Genomic DNA, 15036 nt, shown 5'->3' on the forward strand with positions numbered 1-15036 from the left:
CTACTTACTTCACTTAGCATCAGTTCATGTAAGTCTTTCAAGGTTTTAGGGAAATCAGACAAACAGAATCATTTTGAAAACATTACAGTATTTATGACATTTTTTTTTAAAAAGCAAACAGTGTGAAATGGCATTAAGAGGAGGGGAATGATTAGATAGCTTAAATGTAATAGATCTTCACCAAAGTTTTCATCTGATTATATATCATAGGATGGAATGGACCTAATTAGTCAAAAGTCTAGCTGTGAGAGAGGAAGTTATGATAGGTCCTTCACCACCTAAAAAGGCTTCAAGTTTAAACTACTTTAGAGATTGAGTCTGTAATTCAATGGGGTAACCAAACTAAGTACAGAGAGATTTATCACCATAAACTTGTGCTGATCTTATTTTTTGTGTAAGGCCATGAAATAGTTGGAAATGTATCACAGTTCTCAGTCCTGTTCAACTAGCTTTCTTCCATTTTCATAGTAGGGATAGTCAAAGGGTAGGAAAGGTGAAAGAGACTATTAAAAATCATACAAAATTTATAATTTACAACCATTGATTCAGCAATTAGCACTTTTTAAATATGGTCTTTGATTAGAAACAATAAAAAGATACACTTGGGAAGGAACTGAACCATACTAATAGTCTTGCTATAAATGAGACCAGTAATCATAAAGTTGCAGATAAATGGGAAAAATGCTCATAGATGCTTCTTGGGAGACAAATGAAGAATCTAGTGATGTTAATATCATTGTATCCCCTAAAACCTCCAAAGACATCAAAAATACTATTTCATGCAAAAATGTTTTAAAGCATCCACAATAAGCATGATAAAATAGCCTACCATAAAAATAAAAATAAATACCACCCTTCATCTTTATAGAGCAGAATATAGCAAGAAGGGATGAAGAAGCAGGGAATAAAATGAGGGAATAAAAATTTCCAAAAATTTCCATCATGTCGAAATAGATAGAAGTCTGCACTTGAACACAAGAATTAGATTTAAAATCCTATTTCAGATGTTTACTACTTGAGTGATCCTGGAAAAGTTATTTAATTTCTCATTTTTACTTTCCTAATCTATAAAAATGTGATTACAATGGCCCCCAGTGTCCTGTCTTGCTATGAGGTATTAATAAGAGGAATATATGTAAAAAACTTTGTAAACTTTATAGCACCATATATATTGAGCTTTATTATTATTAATGATCATCATTATTATTAAATTTAAAATGATGAGTTTTAGAAATGACACATCAGCTCCATATTGATAACATAATAAATTCATATTTTCATAACATTTCAAATTTTGCAAAGTACTTTCCTCATAATAACCATGGGGGTAGATAGTACAAGTAATCAGCATCATTTTACAGAAGACACTAATGCAGTCAGAAGTTATGACCTATTCATGATCAAATAGGGAATAGATTTCTGCAAAATGATATAAACCCAGGTTCCTGACTCTTCAGTCCAAGAATTCACGCCCTCCAACTAGGTCATACAAATATTCTTCAAGAACTGAGTCAAACAGTTCCAAAGGGCCCACAATGAAAAAGGTTAACCACAATGAGAGAGAGTATTGATGAATGCTGAGGGCAAATGGAAACATACTTTTTAACTTATTTTTTTGTCTATAGTTTCTTTTGTAATATGGGCAATATAGAAATGTATTTTGAATCACTTCACATGGATAATCAGTATAAAATTGCTTGCCTTCTCAAGGAAGGAGAAGAATTGGGAGGGAGAAAAGAAACTTGGAACTCAAATTTTTAAATAAATAATTACTCTTTTATGTACAATTGAAAAATATTTAATGAAATTACATATACATATACAAAAAAAAACAAAAACAAAAACAAAACCAAAAAACATTGAGTCAGAAAGTACTAGATCTGGTGAAAGCCAAATAACATTATACTTAATGAAATCAATTATATCTTAATTGCCAACAATTATTTGTTATCAATTTGGGATTTTTTCCTCTCTTTCATACAGTCAGATCATTGAATGGTTAAATAAGCCAAAAGTAATAATGCCAATGGTAAATGTAAGAAGATAATAACATATTTATTATTGAATTTTTAACAAGACTTGATTGAACAGATACTGACTCTGAAAATGGGAATTGCACAAAAATTAAGATATCATTTAACAATCTCTCTTAGAAGTTTAATAAATGCAAAACCAAGAAAAAAGATAGAAACACCAGCAGCTGCATCATTCATGATCACCTTGCCAAATGTTAAGAAATGGAAGTCAAAGGCAGTGCACATATAAAGTCTAAGATCTTTACAAAACATTATGGAAGAGAAAAAGGATGGAAGGCTGTAACTCTCACAAGAAAATAAAAACAAAGGAAACATAATCTTGCAGGAAGATTGGTATGATAACTTTCCATGATAGATCATCCTGAGTGTATTTTCATATGAGGAAGAGAGACAATAGACATGAAATGGAACAGATATGTTTTCATTTCCATGGATGACTTATTATCAGTGATAATAGTAGAATCACAATATTTGTATACTGGTATTCTATGTGAAGAAGTGAACATCTTATTGAAGAAGATTAAGTTAGCAAGACTTCTAATGTAACAAAAACTTACAAAGATATTCAAATTAGATTAAATATTGGATGTAAAAAACTTGTGCATGAGGTAACACAAAAATTTTAAAGATATTTATGAATTAATTTTTAAAATAATTCAAGAAAGGGAAGATTACAAAAAATTTCAAAAAATTCATAAATCTTATGAATTTTATGCAGAAAAAAACACAAGATGCCTGAAAAACAGCAGCAATTACCAATATACATGCCTGCTTTATCTTCTCTATAAAATTTGTATGCAAATTCTCCCTGCAGATATGACCATACCCTTGAAGAAAACATGGGAAAAAACAAGCTGGTTTTTTTCCAACATAATCTTCATGGCCAGGCAGCAACTGAGAAGCTAAGAGAAAAATAAATACTTTTTGTATTTCTTCTTTATCCAATACAAAGGAACCTTTAAATTGCTCAAAGGAAGCACAGTTTAGGAATGATTCTCCTCATAAAAGTATATATATATGTATATATATATATATATAAATAATATATGTATTATATATATATTATATATATATATACATATATGGAATCCCAATGATGAAATTTTCTTAACATTGCTGATTACAAATGGCATTAGGCAGATTTCTTAGGTACAGGAATACTACAGAGTTCTCATGGAAAATATATGGACATCAAGAAAATATGAGTCTAGCTGTCAATGCTATAAAAACAAAATGAATAAAAAAAATGCATATTTAAAGATCACATGCAATTAGAACTTTCTCACCTCTGAGAAAGTTAAACATATACACATGAAAAAAAATGTAGAATGCGTAAAAAATTCACAGTGGTTCCTTTTTACTTATTATACTATTCCTGGAAAATAAAGATATATTTTATGGAACTGAACACATAATTTACATTTACCTTGAACCTACATACTCTAAGCAACTCATAATAACTATCATGAAAGGGTTGGTAAGATCTAGATCTTTATCCAACCAAGACTTGGTTTTATTTAATGTTCCACATGTAGGGTAAGCCTATTGACTGTCTTCTAATATAAGAATTGCAAATCAAAAAATCTTCCTTAAATTAGAAGTTCTTATCTTTTCTTCTCAACAATTTTTATACCCCTCAGTTGAGAGCCCACAAATCATTAAGTAGTTGCCCTGATCATCTTTGCTCCATACTTTTTATGTCTATAGTCATTCAATTTCTCCTTTCATAAACAAGTTAAGATGGATACAACTCAAGGAACACCACAATCTCATTTCAGAAAATAAAATAAAATCACAGGTAACCTGAGCAGCAATGAGAAGACTTATGGTGGGCATAAGTAGACTGCAGCATATTATTAACACTTTCATGCTAGAAGCTGACATATATTACAAGACAAGAAGGCAGATCAAGTATATAATAAGTCTGAAGGATAGTAAATGAGGTGCTGTACAAGGATCCACAAAATACAGGGATTAACAAACTTTTGGAATTCTCTATAATAAAAAAGAATTATAAGAAAGACTGGTTAATAGGTTGATTTCTAGAGAAGATTAAAAAAAAAGAAACAAATAATAATTTGATAGGAAGGTATAGAAAGGTTCTGGCCTATACAATGGAGGAAAATCCTAAGTTGGTGCGATAAATGAAAAAGCAATAGTAGAACGGATCTGATAATAGTTCCCAAGGTAGAAAGTAGAGGAGGGAAAGATCAGGGAAATTGCTAAGATGGCAAAAGTGGAATAAGAAACATGAGTGGGCTCAGCAAAGCATTAAGTTTGTCCAAATCTTGTTTAACTTATCTATAAAATAAAGTTAATAATTCTCACCTAGATTACCTTATGAGGTTATTAAGGAAAAAAGTAAATAACCACAATGAAAGTACCTGGTAAATGGAAAAGAACTAGACAATTCTAAACCCCAGGACTTGTTATCACAGAGGATAATTATATGGCCTGGAATTGTCTCCTATGAAGCACATTCTTCTAATGTATGTCATAGAATGGTGAATATAAGGGGGAAAATACCCTAGTTCTAGAATCTCTCCCCACCTCTCAGTCATGCTAGTTACTATCTTCATTTTGCAAATTTCTTGGAATCTATACATTAATCTATAAATTTGGGATAATAATGCCTCTTGCCCTGAAATACTTGTCAGGGAACTTCACTATAAGCTATAGAAGACATAAGAAGGGGAACTAGTGCTCTTACCATTTAGGTTAATAATAAAGCTACATTCTGTGTCCAGGGTCACAAATTATCCCACTCCCCAGTTAATAGGTTTCAATTTTTCAACACTTTTGTCCTTTTCTTCCCTAATCTTTCACTTCCTCCAATAGCATCATTTTCCATTTCAGCCCAGGCATCCTATCATAGCCTGGATTCAGAAGAGAGGAAAAGTCTTTTGGCTTTAGCCTGGGACAAGTTCAGGCATGTTCAGACATGTCCAGAAGTTTTTCAGAAGGTTCCCTTTGCCAAAGCAAAAACACTACTCCCCCTTCTTCCTCCCCCTCTCCCCCTCTCTTTTCCTTCCCTCTCCTCTTCTCTCCTCCCCACTTGTCTCTTCTTCTGAGCACAAAGCTGTTTGACATCAGTTCATTCTTTCGAAACCTCAGTATTTACACAGAGTCTGTGACTATGATTTACTCAGTGTCCAGCTGCTGATACTTATCTTCAAATTTCTGAAGCGGAAGGCAAAAATCAAAGCGTCAGGACACAGAAATGAACAAATAAAGATGTTTCTGAGCAGTCTGCTTCTCTCATGCGATTCTTACATTTTTCTCAGCTTGCATAACACGGAATGGTTGGGACCATGGGCCCTTTCTCTCCCAGCCCCAGTGGTTCAGCGCATGGTAATGTTATAAATAAAGAAAGTGCATGTCCAGAAGGGGCCTTGCCCCCATGAGGAAATCGTCCACCTCTTCAGCTTTAGAAACATCATTGACGCATACAAAAAATTCTGGACATGGAACATAAAGTCTCCGTTCTCTTTCCTTTTTAGGGAAGATGTTGCAATCTATGAGCAATCAGGGTGTTTGCCTAATTTATCAAAGCATTGCCATTTACTAATAACACAAAGACTGTCCATAAAGTAAGAAACTTCAATAGTAAAAAGAATTCTTCCTTTCACAATCCCATTAAATTGGAAGGAATAATAAATATAACATCTAATAAATAGACCCTTTCTTATTTTGCAGAGAGGAAAATGAAGTTTTTCAGTCAAAGAACGTGTCCATAGTGAGACAGATGTCCGACAGAGATTGGAATAAGACTCAAATGTCCTGATTCTCAGGATAACACTGACTTATTGTTCACAAGATTTAGTATTGGAAGGGATCTTAGACCAAAGGTACAACTAGAGTGAGGCAATAGATGCTTTATTCCAAAGGTTCCAATTTGCAGGGTGCAGACAACACTTGCCCTCTTCTAGTATTATATAACAAATGAATTTAGCACATTATTAGCAGGAATGATTAGTTAGAACAACAAGCTACCAGATTCTTTCTCCCTTTTTTAACCCAAAGTGAAATCCTGTCTACTCTCAGTATTACTCCTTTACCTCCAATTCCCCCGAATCTGCCTCAAAACATGTATCTCCACTATCCTGTCAAATGAATTTGTCTTCTATGCTGTCTGCCTAGAGACATTTGCATGATTTGTCCCAGATGACAAAAATTTTAATTTCAGTTCTACTTTAGAAATCAACTAGTGCAGATATATATTTTATACAAAATGAAATTTAAGTTTTAATGATTTGCCTACCACCACATAACAAAAAAGGATATGGCATTCAGAATTCAAACCCAAATCTTCTCCATCCAAATTTACATATATTTCCATTCATTATACCATAATTATTCCTTCAATTAGTTGAATTGCTTGTTTCTTCATTTGAAATAACTTTATAAATCTGATGTGAAATCTTCCCTTTCAGAAAATCCCTTCTCTCCTATTCTCCCTAATTTCCTCTATCTTTCTTCAATCATTGTTAGATAGCACATTTAGACCAGGGGAGAACCATAGTAGCAAAGCACCTTCTGAAAATGAGGTATAGACATTCTGGAATCATGAGGACTTAGTTAGATGGCTTCAAAAAATACATTCCTATCTAATATCAGCCAGTCCTATACTTTTGGCTCTGTAGAAGGGTTCCTTCTAGTGATATTGGGACCCTCTCTCTACTTTTTCATTCTAGCACCCATTTTCCACAAAGATTTTATAGGATTTAGAGATATGAAGCTTTAGAAAGTATAAAGCCCCAAACCTTAATTTACCTATAAGGAAATTGAGACCCAACAAAGTTAAGCATATTGTTCAAGGTCAGACAATTTGAGTTGGTCTTTCTAGAAGATTAGCTTCTCTGATAATAAATACTGTGTTCTTTGGAGATCATATCAGATTTAAACCCTGAATCAATCTCTCCTTCTTCCTCTCCCTCTCCCTCTCCTCCTTTCTCTGCCCTTCCCTCTTTCCTCCTCTCCTCTTTTTTCCCTCTTACTCTCTTCCTTTTTTTCTCTCTCCCTCTTCTCCCTCTCTTACTCTCCCCCTCTGTCTCTCTTTCTGTCTTTGTGTCTGTCTGTCTGTCTCTGTTTCTGTCTGTGTGTGTGTGTGTCTCTCTCTCTGTCTCTATCTCTCTCTGTCTCTCACTTTCCCCTTTTCTCTCTCTCTGTCTCTGTCTCTCTATATCTCTCTGTCTCTCTCTCACAGGGTTGCCCAGACCTGGGAATAGAGTCAGCTATTTGGATGGATTGTGCCACCGCCCTCCACATCCCTGCCTAGACATAATGACTCCTGCTCAGTATTTCCCACCCTCACCCTCACCCTCTTCTGCCCAGCTTTAACCACAGCCTGCTCTGTGCCAGACCCCCATATATCTGGTGACATTCCAGACCTGCCACAGGGTCTCACATGGTATAGAAGCATCTGTTTGAACCAGCAGAATATTACAATAACACCTTATATCTGGCTATCACTTTTCTTGATTTCATTTAATAAGTATTCACTGAAAGCATGCTCTGCTAGTTGTTAGGTAAGAGAGGAGAGGGGAAAGCATAAGAAGAGAGAGAGAGAAATAAAATCAAAAAGTATTTATTAAGTACCTGCTGTGCATAAAATACATTCCAGGCTTTTTAGGAGTTTATAGTCTAGTTAGAGTGGGGAGTGTCTGATATACATGAAGTATCTGGAGAGCAGCTGTAAAGTAGCATTCCTGCAAGAATATCATTATAGACTTGAAGAACTTTAGAGTTAAAAAGAATAGTAAAAAATATTTAGTTATATCCCACATAATACAGATAGAAAACCAAGGCCCATAGAGGGGAAGTAGCCTCATTAAAAAGGAAGTGGCAGAGCTTGATCTAGAATGTAAATCTCCTAGTTCTAAGTCCAGTGTACTTTCCAAAATACCATATGCCTCTGAGAAGTCATGGATAACTGTTTTTTTTTTTTTTGATTTAGAAGAATGCCAATAAACTCAATCATACTAACAATAAGAAATGCCATTTTCTATAGCTTCACAAATCATTTCTCTCACAGAAAATCAGAGAGGTAGTTAGTATATTACTATACCTATTTGATTGATGAAGAAAATTATTTTCAGAGCCATTAAGTTACTTACCCTGTAAAACAGCTACAAACTCTTAGGATTGGAACTTGAACCCATGTGTCCCAGATTATAAATTCAGGCTTTTTCTACTATACTCACCTGCCACACTTCAATTGTTTTTACATCAATTATCTTTAAGTGTTCTTGATAATATATGAATGTTCCTGGGAGCATTTGTATTTTAAAAGAAAAAGGATTGCTTAATCTAAAAGGAACGATTTATTAATGATGGAATTTCAGAAAATAGAAAAAAAATTTTCAGGCAGGTCTACTCAAATCATAACTATCTATTAGTTAGCCAACTGCATATATTTAAAAGTATATTTTTAAAAATAAAAAAATTTCCTCCTAAACATGCCTATATTGGTGGCCAGGGTGGAAAATGCCAGTATTTTGTAGCCATTTTTTTTCTAATATATTTAGCAGCTTCTCATATCCCTCATTTGTCAGCAATCTATACCTAAATTGAAATCATTCATGATATTCATACTTTCATCAAACAAAACTAACTTAACTTTTTTTGTTTTTTTTTTCCTTTTTCCCCTTCTACCCACTTATAAAGCATCCAAATCATCTGGCAGAGTAGTGTTCTGCTTTATGGTCCTAGAAATTGAGCTTGAGCTAGGTCTCTCCAGGGACTATTGGGCATCTGCTCAATGACCTGGACTCCTCTGCATTTTTCCAAGGAGGTGTTGGGTTTGCTGTGGTCTGGGTCTGGGCCTCTGGAAACTCTTTCTTGCGGTGAGGCATCATAGGTCTTGGTCTGGGATCCTTAGTATGGCTTTCACCACTCTAGACAAAGCCAAAATATCAAGGAGATGACTAGAACCACTGTCTCTTTATATCAAAGGAAACTTGATAATTGGAGACTAGGATGAAATTTTAGGAATTAAAAATCTAAGACATCTCTATGTCTGCTATTCATAAAGAAAGAACAACTCTATTTTATAGTTCATATTTATCAAAAATCATATGAAAATCAATATTTACTCACCATTTTCCCTGTGTGCCATGCCTCCAGGATTCATAGTGAAAAATAGCGGGGGAAAGACAGTACTTTACACTTAGAGAAGCAATTACCTATTGGGGAGATTAGGCATAGACAAACCAAAGGAGAGATGACAGATGATAAAGGCTTCATAGCACCAAAGAATCTCAGAATTTTAAGGGATTTCAATGATATTATCAACACAGATGGTCAAACCCTCCCTGACTTCTCAGGAAAGGGAGTGAAAACACCAAAAAGGAGGTGATCACACCCTCTCTTACTTATCAGGAAGGGAGGTGAAAACACCAAAGTGAAGTGGGGAGTCAAACCAGATATTGCTAGTGGGTTTCTGGGCTGAAGGGTCTAACCTAGACACAGGCAAACAAAAATCCATCAGCATGGGAAGTATTACATAAGCACATAGCAATATACCATTGGCTACTAGTGATGACTCTCCCCACAGCTGGTGCAGGCTCAATGTAGTGTAACAAACATGAATTGTACATACAAGTAGTGATATAACAAACAATACGAAACAACATGGTATTGTAAAAGATTTTCAGAAGTTCTAGAAGGAGGTTATATAAATAACAATCACACATATACCTCCTTCACCAGCCAAGAGATAGTCCCAAACTAATCTATTGTCCATAGATTGCAAGTTTTTGAAGTCCTGCAACATTCTTATTATGTGTTAGGGAATCCAATGATTCCTATAGATTTTGAAGCCCTACAACAGTCTTATTTTGTGTTGGGGAAATTCAATGATTCCTGAGGGTTTTCAAGTCCTACATCAATCTTATCATATCTCAGGGATTCCAATGATTCCTGAGGATTTTGAAGTCCTACATCAATCTCATTAACAATTTTTGATCTCCATGAGTCAATTGCCATGCTCTTTCAGTAGTGGGCACAGTCAGCAATGGAACCACCCAATGTTTCTTGAGTCTTCTCCTTCATTTCAAGGGTCTTATCTGTCTCTCTCCAAAGGACAAAGTGAATAAAGCTTGATGGCACTCATCTGATTCCTTCTCCATCTGTAGAGATATAACCAAACCCTTTCCCCCACTCAGTTAACCTATCTGGTCCCTTCCATTTACTGCTTTCTGGATTTCTCCACATCATCTGATGACTATCTAAAGATAGTGGAGGTGCTCGCACTGCACCCTGCCCTTCCAATGGGTTATAAAACCTGTCTGTGGGAGCCAGTGCATCTTTATCAAAAATAAAAAAAATAAAAGTATAAAGAGCTAAATTTAGAAGTTTTCTAGGATTACCTATGGTTCCCCCTTTCTTTTGTTTTTGGAGGAGCTTATTGATCTCTCTGTTTCTCCTCTCTATTGTTGCCTGTCCTTGAGATTTAAAATGTATGCCAGTGGTGTGTAAAGATCTAATACTGTCCACAAAAGTGTGCAAAATATTTAGAAATATATGCATGACCATTGTTTTTATTGCTTGTGGCACACTGATAATTGCAAAAGCTTTTATAAGGAACTCAGTGACTGCTCAGGCTTTCTCTTTTGCTACTGGTATTGCAAAAGTAAATCCTGGAAAGGTATCTACAACAATATGGATAAAAGACAGATGACCAAAAGATTTATAATGGGTCACATCTATTTGCCAAATTTCATTGTGTCTTAAACCCCAAGAGTTATTTTCTGGAGAGAGCATAGGAGCATGGAAAGGGAGGCAAGTTGTATAGTCTTTTACTATGCTCCTAGCTTCCTCTTTTGTTATCTCAAATTGCAAACATAAAGCTCAAGCAGCCTGATGATATTTAGAATGAGATTCTTGGGCTTCTTGAAATGAAAGAGTATTGGTCAAATGGCTAGAAGACTATCTGCCTTTGAATTTTCATCAAAAATAGGACCTGGAAATCTACTATGGGAGTGGACATGCAAGATATAAATGTTACCTGGATGCATTTTCACTTGTTCTTAAAGTTCCTTAAAAAACTGATCTATATTAGAAGCTACAAATTTTATTTGGGCTATGGCAATTCTTTGTACCACACATATTGAATAAGCTGAATTAGCTATTATATTTACTATAGTTAGCTAATATATAATATTATTATATTATATTAGATTTATCCATCTCCTGGATAATAAGTAAGAGCTAGCATGAATGCATACAGTTCATTCTGCTGAGTGGACTGAGAAGGAGTTCTGAGTACTCTCTTTATGGTTAAATCATGAGACTATACAGCAGAAAAGTTATGTTTGGATGCATCTATAAAGATAGGTGGGTCTTTAAGAGAAAACTTAGAAACCTTTTCTTCAAGAATCCATCGCCAATTATGTAATAGATAACCAGACTATGGTTATGGTTTAATGGAGACCTGTGTGTGAAATTTGGAACTGTGGCCAATAAAATTTGCCACTCTGGGATGGTTTCATAGCATACATTAATTTGTGCATTGGTATAAAAGGTGTATATCTTGTCAGGTCTTATCCCAGATAATTGTACTGTTCACTTAATGGCCTTTAATAAAATTCTAGCCACAAGCACTGGGTAAGGAGTAAGGCTTTATTCTGGTTGTGCTGGGAAGTTCACCCACTCTATCACACTGTCTCCTTAATGAAGGACTGCTATGGGTGCCTCTTTTGTAGCAAAACGGATATTTCCAAGGGTTTTTGAGTGGCTCTTTCAACTACATTGGATAAAGCCAGTCCAACTTCTCTCAAAGCCTCTTGAGCTTCTTTTGTAAACTGGAGTGGTGAGTTTAAAGCACTGTCTCCCCTTAAAATGTCATATAATGGTTGCAATTGATAGGTAGTCAAGCCTAATATTTGACGCATCCATTGACATCTCATCAATTTCTGAAAGTCATTTAAGGCGTTCAATTTCTCTGTTCTTAAAGAAAGCTTTTGTACTATAAGCACTTTAGAATATACTTCATATCCTAAATATTGAAAAGGAGAGAGCAGAGCATGTCACTGAATTTTTTCTGGAGCTATATGCTGTTGTGCTTCCTTAGTGTTTCTATGTTTTTTTGTAACCATGTTTCTAACATTTGTTCCTCAGGTGCACATCCCAATATATCATCCATATAATGTAATAACATTACTTTTGGAAATGCTTTTCTTACTGGAGTAAGAGCAGCAGCAACATACATTTGACACATAATAGGGCTGTTTTTCATTCCCTGTGGCAAAACTGAGCATTCATATCTTTTATAAGGCTCAGCTAAGTTAACGCTGGGCAGTGAAAAGGTAAATCTTTTCGTATCCTCTTTGTCTAGAGGGATAGAATAGAAACAATCCTTAATGTCTATAACTCAAAAAGCCATTATTTAGGCAATTGAGTAGGAAATGAAAGTCCAGGCTGAAGAGTTCCCATAGTTTCCATCTATTCATTTACTTTTCTTAAATTAGTCAACATTCTCCATTTTCCAGATTTTTTTTTTTTTTTACAATAAATGCAGAGGAATTCCAAGGATTTAGAGAAGGTTGTAAGTGTCCTTGGTCAAGTTGCTCTTGCACTGTATCTAATAAGGCTTGAATTTTATCAATAGCTAAGGGCCACTGCTCTATCCACATTGGTGTATCAGTTTTTCATTGAATAGGAACAGGTGAAAGTGTTGGCAGGCCTTCAATAGCAGTCCTGCCTAAACAGCTGAAGTACACATTTGTGATCCTAATTGTTGTAAGATATCTCTTCCCCATACATTGATGGGGATTTTATTTGCTACAAAAGGAGTAAAAACTCCTGTTTCACCTTCAAATGCCCATCTCTAAAGGGTAGTACTAACTTCAGCTACTATTGATCCTCCTACTCCAGGTAGGTGTCTGCCTTAATCTTTGACCAGTGACTGGGCCAGTTGGCACCTCTAATGACTGTACAATTTCAACCAGTGTCTACCATTCCTTCTAATGTTATGCCATTCATATAGATCGTGAGCATAGGTCAGTCAGCTATCACAGCTGCTGTCCAGAATATCCCTGGATTCTGTTGCTTGGAATCAGAAGCTGAGCAACTATCACCAGATTGTCTATTAGGAATCTGTATCAATAAACCTGATGCTACTACTTCTCTTGGTTGATAAGTCACCCATTGTCTACTCGTATTAGTGACTGGGATATTATCTACACATTTCCCAGTTTCCCATATCAGTGTATGGACGAACAGTGTTTTGTAAGCACTCTCAGGAGGTGAAATGGTCAAGCCTACTGAGCCTGGAGGTAAGCTATCCATAGGCTGGAGAGAAACAGATTTCACCTCTCTAGGGGATATCTCAGTAGTCCCAATTGTATACAACTCTATTCTCCCCAATTGTAATCCCTTTCTCCCAACAGATTGCTTCTTGGCTGATTGTTCATGTCTGAGTACTGAATTTCTAAAGACTCTCTGGGTGTAGCATCAGCTGCCATCATGCCCCAAGTGTTTTTTTGTTTTGTTTTGTTTTGCTTTGCTTTGGGCCCTAGGACTGGGCCCCAAATCCTGTTTCCATGAATCAATCTACATTCTGATGCCAATGGAAGCCTTTGTTGCATTTTGGACATGGGGTCAAGATGAGATGTTTGAATTATTTCTTCCAACTACTGGCATTAGGATAATAGAGAAAAGCCTCTTTATAAGCTTATCATGGGATTGCCAGTCTAATGTTTGAGTCCAGATGGCTCACACATTGAAGTGAAGAAAGTTTTGTGTTAAGCATTCATATATGTTGATTCCAAATTCTATACAGATTCTGAAATGTGCTATGGATAAATTGATCCACTGCAAACATAAATAGCTAGGCATATTTTCTTTTGTTGGAACGAGGGACATCATCCAGAAGAAAATTTGAGGTAGTAGGAATTGATCTCTCTCTTCTGGGTCTTTTGAATCTGCATATTCAACAAAACCTGGGAGGCCTAGGAGCTTGTGATGAGACAGGGTCTGTTCAACCCTGTTCAATATAGGCATTCAACCCACTCTGACATTTACCCAAATGTCTTTCTGTCAGTTTGTCTCAAACAAAGCTAACTTTTAGAAAAGGAATATCAGATCTGAGAAGGTCCTTAGAGACATTCTATTTCAAATCCCTTATTTCATAGAAGAAAAAAGGAGGCCCAGACCAACAGAATATTATAGAATAAAGAACTCATTGGCTTTGACAGCAAAGGACTGGAGTTTAAATGCTGATTCTCCTATTTATGATTATGTGACTTTGGAAGAGTTGCTACCCTTCTCTTTGTACAATATTTCCTCCCTTACAAAATGAAAGGACTAGGTGAAATAATATCTAAGGTCTTTTCAAAAAAGAGAGGGAGGGAGAGAGAGAAAGAGAGAGAAAGAGAAAAGGAAGGAAAGAAGGAAGGAAGGAAAAAAAGGAAGGAAGGAAGGAAGGAAGAAAGAAAAGAAGAAAGGAAAGAAGGAAGGAGGGAGGGATGGAAGGAGAGAGGGAGAGAAGGAGGGAGGAAGGGAAGGAAGGAGAGAGGGAAGGAAGAAAGGAAGGAAGGAAGGAGGGAAGGAAGAAAAAAGAGGGAAAGAGGAAAGGAAGGACGAAGGGAAGAAAGAAAGGAAAGAAGGAAGAAAGAAAAGAGGGAATTAGGGAAGAAAAAGAAATAAAAAGATAATTTACCTCAAGCTTCATCTTTTTGCTTCCTCATCTCATATTTCTCAGAGATCTTCCTTTAATCTACTATTATATGGATTAGTAGTCATTCTTTTTTGCTAAAGCAAATCCTTCTGTATGCATGCTTGAATTTACATCATCCATTTTTTTTTCTAGCAGAATACTCCCAGTGTTAGCCATTCTCTAATCATCAATCTCTTTTTCCCTTCAGATATGTCCCTATCTTTTTCATATAAAAACCAAAATTCTCACTTGATTTGATCATCCCTAATAGCTATCACCTCATATCTCTCCCCTTTCTCAGATATACTTCTTAAGAAAGTCATCTTTCTATCCCCTTTATTC

The sequence above is a fragment of the Antechinus flavipes genome, chromosome 2 (assembly GCF_016432865.1).
Source record: "Antechinus flavipes isolate AdamAnt ecotype Samford, QLD, Australia chromosome 2, AdamAnt_v2, whole genome shotgun sequence".
NCBI lineage: Eukaryota > Metazoa > Chordata > Mammalia > Dasyuromorphia > Dasyuridae > Antechinus > Antechinus flavipes.